The sequence below is a fragment of the Myxocyprinus asiaticus genome, chromosome 46, assembly GCF_019703515.2.
Source record: "Myxocyprinus asiaticus isolate MX2 ecotype Aquarium Trade chromosome 46, UBuf_Myxa_2, whole genome shotgun sequence".
Lineage (NCBI taxonomy): Eukaryota > Metazoa > Chordata > Actinopteri > Cypriniformes > Catostomidae > Myxocyprinus > Myxocyprinus asiaticus.
This window is the reverse complement of record NC_059389.1, coordinates 24,689,324-24,695,502: the sequence shown is the minus strand read 5'-3', so window position 1 is coordinate 24,695,502 and position 6,179 is coordinate 24,689,324.

Sequence of the window (6,179 nt, the reverse complement as noted above, 5' to 3'; positions counted from 1 at the left end):
CTACATTGACTCCATTGTGAAAAAGGCCCAGCAGAGGTTGTACTTCTTTCGCCAGCTGAGGAAGTTCAACCTGCCACAGACGCTGCTGATACAGTTCTACTCAGCGGTCACTGAGTCTGTCCTCTGCACTTCAATAACTGTCTGGTTTGGTTCAGCAATGAAATCGGACATCAGAAGACTACAAAGGACAGTTCAGACTGCTAAGAGGATTATTGGTTGCCCCCTGCCCTTCAACAACTGTACACTTCCAGAGTGAGTAAAAGGGCTGGAAAAATCACTCTGGACCCCACTCACCCAGCCCACTTCCTCTTTGAACTGTTGCCTTCTGGACAGCGCTACAGAGCACTGAAAACCAGAACCGTCAGGCACAGGAACAGTTTTTTTTCCCTCAGGCTATCCATCTCATGAACAGTTAAAACTGCCCCATTGAGCAATAATTATGTCAATATACAGCTTAGTCTATTTATATTCATCCAACATATCCTGCCTCTTCTGCCATACATTCCCTTGCATCTGTATATAACAGATTTGTATTTGTACTTGGACATATATATATATATTGTCTTATTGTGTATTTCTATATATACTTATATTTTCTATTCACTTTTTATTTTTATTATATTTTTTATTATTATCTCTGTCTTGTCATTGTATTGTTTGTGCACTGGAAGCTTCTGTTACCAAGACAAATTCCATGTATGTGTAAGCATACTTGGCAATAAAGCTCATTCTGATTCTGATATATATATATATATATATATATATATATACATATATGAGATAATATTCTTCTCACCACAATTGTACAGAGCAGTTATCTGAGTTACTGTACACTTTGTCAGTTGGAACCAGTTTGGCCATTCTCTATTGACCTCTCTCATCAACTAGGCATTTCTGTCCACAGAACTGCAGCTCACTGGATGTTTTTTGTTCTTGGCACCATTCTGAGTAAATTCTAAAGATTGTTGTGCATGAAAATACCAGGAGATCAGCAGTAACAGAAATACTTAAACCAGCCCATCTGGCACCAACAATCATGCCACAGTCCAAATCACGGAGATCACATTTTCCCCCCATTCTAATGGTTGATGTGAACATTAACTGAAGCTCCTGACCCGTATCTGCATGATTTATGCACTGCACTGCTGCCACACGATTGGCTGAATTGATAATAACATGGATGATTGTTGGTGCCAGACTGGCTGGTTTGAGTATTTCTGTAACTGCTGATCTCCTGGGATTTTCACACACAACAGTCTAGAATTTACTCAGAATGGTGCCAAAAACAAAAAAACATCCAGTGAGTGGCAGTTCTGTGGATGGAAATGCCTTGTTGATGAGAGAGGTCAACAGAGAATGGTTTGAACTGACAAAGTCTATGGTAACTCAGATAACCACTCTGTGCTGAGAAGAGTACCATCTCAAAATGCTATTCTGAGATGCAGGTTGGCGCTGTTTTGGTGGCACGAGGGGGACCTACACTATATATTAATGTTGTGGCTGATCGGTGTGTGTGTGTGTGTGTGTGTATATATATATATATATATATATACACACACACACACACACCGATCAGTTGTATATATTTATCATACATGTATATATATTTTTTTGCAACAGTAAGTGCAGTCTTTTGGCTCAAACCTTTGTAAGTCCAATCAGGTTCCATCAATATGCATGTCTGCTTATGTAAGAGAGAGGAGGCTGAACTTAAGCCAGTGGTCTAATAATCTATAATGCATCCATAATTTCTCTAGCTATCATCCTTAAACAAAAATATGAATTGTGCTTTACTGTATGGAGACAGTATATTAACAGTGTTGTTTTTTTTATTTTTATTTGTATTTTTTTTTTGGGTTTTTTTTTGCAGCTTAGTTTCAATAAATTGTGTTTTTGAATTGGGGAATAAGCTCTTAAAGTTACATTATGTTTTCATACAGTATAAGATCCCTTTAAAGCTACAGCATGTAAGCATCAATGCTATAACATTTAAATATCAAATTTTTAGCCTAATACATATTATTAAGATGGTATGTGCAGATGTTATGCATAGGAACATTGGTTAGCCTTTAAACATCTTAGTTTGAGTGAGGTTGAAAATATCAGAGACACAAGAAGGTATATTGAAACGCTGATCGTTTTACACACTGGTACATTTCACAGTAGATATTGTGGATCAGCAGATGCCAGGGTAGACAATCAGAATTGGTGGCTTGCCAAGTATTTTAGTGCACTCTTTGGCCAAAAGATTTCTGAATTGTATCGGTATGTCCGTGTTTTATAGTATTACCCATCAACATTAAGAAATGTTTGCTGCTCTTATCGTATATCACCAGAAATTTGTACAGAAGATTTGGCTTGTTGATGGAAAGAAGCAGCCAAGTCAAAGCTCTCAGTATTGTAACTAAAAACTGCCTATGGATTGTAGTGCCATCTTTGTTTATACGGACAATGAGTACAAATGCTCAAGTATTAGTGCATATGGACTTACTTGAGAAAGTACTTCATAATTTATCCAATAAAAAACGAGGATTATCTTAAAACTAGTCTTGCATAATAAGACTTTTGACTATTGGCATAAAGTATGGTTCACATTGCAGCTTATTCAGGATAAGAACTGTCCAAATAGGAATAAACAGGAGGAGACTGTCTGACCAACATGTAAAGTGACCAATCACAATTTAAAAAGATGTTTAGGGGCGGGTTAATATGAAATAAAAATAAATAAATAAATAAAAAACTCTAAAAACAAAGTTGGAATATACTGGTGTGCTCAAGAATATCATTTGCTACTAAAGGGGCATTCACACAGCAACAAAACAACCAGGTTTTCAGCAACAAAGTGCTCAGATTTTCAGTGATTTCACACTAACATTCACTTTAAAAGCTTGATTTCAGTCTGACTAAAACAATAATTTGTCTGTTCACCAATCTAGATATGACAGAACAAAGAGTTGTGTGGCATGTTCAGAGTAAGGGTCTTATCTCCCTAATGTTGTAGGGTGAAAATGTACAGGAACAGGCTGTTTTTGAGATGTGGTTGGTGAAATGTTGGTTGTCAATGGTTACCCTTAGATTTCTGACCAATCTGGATGGTGTTATTGTAGATGAACCCAGCTGAATGCTGATGTTGTGCTCAACAGCAGGGTTAACTGGAAAGATGAGGAGCTCGGTCTTCGGGAGGTTGAGTTGAAGGTGGTGTTCCTTCATCCAGGCTGAGATGTCTGTCAGGCAGGCCGAGATCCGAGCAGTCACAGTAGGGTTGTCAGGCTTGAAATTCAAGTAGAGCTGCGTGTCATCAGCGTAGCAGTGGTAAGAAATCCTCTGTGCTTAAATGATGGGTCCCAGTGATATTGTAGCCTATATATAGAGAAGAGAAGTGGGCCAAGCACTGAGCCCTGAGGTACCCCAGTAAGTAGCTTATGTGACTTGGACCTCCAGGCTACCTTGAAAGACCTACCTTAGAGATACTTGAACCAGCCAAGCAGAGTTCCTGTGATGCCCAGAGTGGAAAGGGTGGACAGGAGGATCTGATGGTTGACTGTGTCAAAGACTGCAGATACATCCAGCAAAATGAGAACGGATGATCTCAGGGATTCGGTGACAGACAGCATTTCTGTGGTGATGGTAGAAAAAAAAATACACGCAGAATCTCAAATGTATATATATTCTTTTAGACATAAGGGCTTGTGGGTTTAATCGGAGAGTCTTAACATGTGAAGGTGAAGAATTTAGGACAGAGATATAAATTCTCACTTCTGAATCAAGTCTTGGAGAAGCTGTGCACATACTTTTACTAGTACTTAATTTGCATATTAATGAGGACAGTACAGCTAGAAAGCTGTTTCTAACTTGGTCTAAACGCAAGACTATTAAGCTGTTGGAAGGACACATGGTAAAATGTGATTATGCCTCACCACCTGAGGCTGTTTGTCAGGAGAAAAGAGCACGAAGAGGAAATAAGTGTGTTTTGTGGGAAATTTCTGTAGTTTTGTTAGTAGTTAGATGTTCAGCAAAGCTTGACCAGGAATGAATTAGTTTTCCTTGCTCATGTCAGCCATACCGCACGAAAGGTCACATTTAGTCAGTCTTGTTTTTTACTTTTACTTGATGCAAAGCCCATGTTGAATTCATGAATGGATGAAGCTGTGACATTTTTTCACTTGAACTTATATTCAGAATTTTTTTCTCCAAATTGTGTATGTTTTGAAACAAGATGCATATGGCCCACTAACTGGGTTGGAAGGTCCTTGATATCAGGCATTTTTCTTTCACTGAGAAGAGCTAAATATTTACGAGAGAACATTTTTCTTGCATGCAGATTGTTTCTGTAGCGGAAGTGGTGTAACATTGTGATGTGTTATTTTCGTAGCTGTTTTTCTGAATACACAGAGTGTCGTTTCATGATGTTTAAGGTTTATAGTTGCTGTGAGAATCCCAGTTTTTTATTCTGGCACATAAATTGCCCAGATTTGGATTAGATACAGACTCCCAAGATCTTTAACCTATTTGTTAATCTCCATAAGGAATGAATTTGTCTTCATACTGCATTTGGTCCTTAAAAAAATGGGAAAATATGCGAAGAGCATGTTGTTGTTCATGTATGGTTCATGAATGTTCTGCATCATATAAATGCATGCATATTTATCTGCATAAAGTTCAATGTTCTTGGGTTCATTGCAGCATGTCTGTCTTGTGACCTCATGATGTCATCATGTTCTCAGGACAAAGTGTTCTCTTTTTAGGCTGACTTAAGAGAGAGCTAGGAGTCTTGTCTGAGACACTGAAGGTCTGCAGAGGGTCTGTCAATGTTTTAAACTGTTTCAGAATGAGAATATTAAAACCAGCTACCCTGGTGCTTGGCATACCCACTGAAATGTGCTGATACAAGACAGATGCATTAAAAGGATGCTTTCAGCTAAGTGTCTAATATTTGATGGCTAGGAACACACACACACACACACGTTGGTGCAGCTATCATTATGAGGACTCTCCATAGACATAATGATTTTTATACTGTATGAACTATAGATTCTATCCCCTAACCCTAACCCTAAACCTAACCCTCACAAAAAACTTTCTGCATTTTTACATTTTCAAAAAAACATCATTTAGTATGTTTTTTTTTTAAGTGATTTGAATTAAGGGGACACTAGAAATGTCCTCATAAACCACATTTATAGCATAATACCCTTGTAATTACCAGTTTGTAACCTAAAAAAAAGTCCTCGTAAAACATTTAAACCTGCCCACAGACACACACACACACACACACACACACACACACACACACATCCTTGTGGGGACTTTACATTGACCTCTATTAATTTTATACTGATCTAAAATATTTTCTATCCCTTAATCCTATCTCTATTCCTAAACCTAACCCTCTCACAAGTATTTCTGCATTTTTACATTTTCACGAAGGCATTATTTACTATGACTATTAAGCCGTTTCCTTGTGTGGACTGATGGTTTGTTCTCACAATGTCTGAGATTTTAGGTTTTACTATCCTTGTGTGGACATATGGTCCCAACAATATAGGCAAAGCCTGACCAATACACACATACAAATTCATTCTTGAAACCAATTTCGATGCCCTAGCAAAAGCGAATATGCTATTGAATACACCTGTTTGTTTTAAAAGTTGAAAATTAATATAAACATAAAAAATTGAAATAAAAAGGATAGCTAAGAAAGTTCATAATTATTCAAGTAAACAGACATCAGTAATGAAAAACAAAGTAATAAATTAAGAGCACTGAGGGGTTTTCTCCTTTTCATGTCAATAGCTGGGTTTTAATCTACATATTTTTATAAGAATTTTGGGATATCACATAAAAAAAATGCTGGATGGTAATTAATAAAATTCAAGATACGAACAAAATCTCTAAAATGCTAAAAAAAAAAAAACATATTGGATTATTGTATTTTTTTATTTGATAAGAAGACAATCTTATGTATGAGATAAGATGCTCATAAACTACGATGGAAAACATTTATTGGGCCCTGTGAAATCCGTTTTTTTTTTTCAAAATTCCGTTTTTAATTTTTTTAAATTTTTTTTTTTAAATCCCATGTTTTAAATTTTCTTTTCTTTGAATTACGGGTTTTAAAGTTTAATTACATATTTTTATCATTAAAAAAACTCTCTTATAAAACTAATTCATAGAATTTT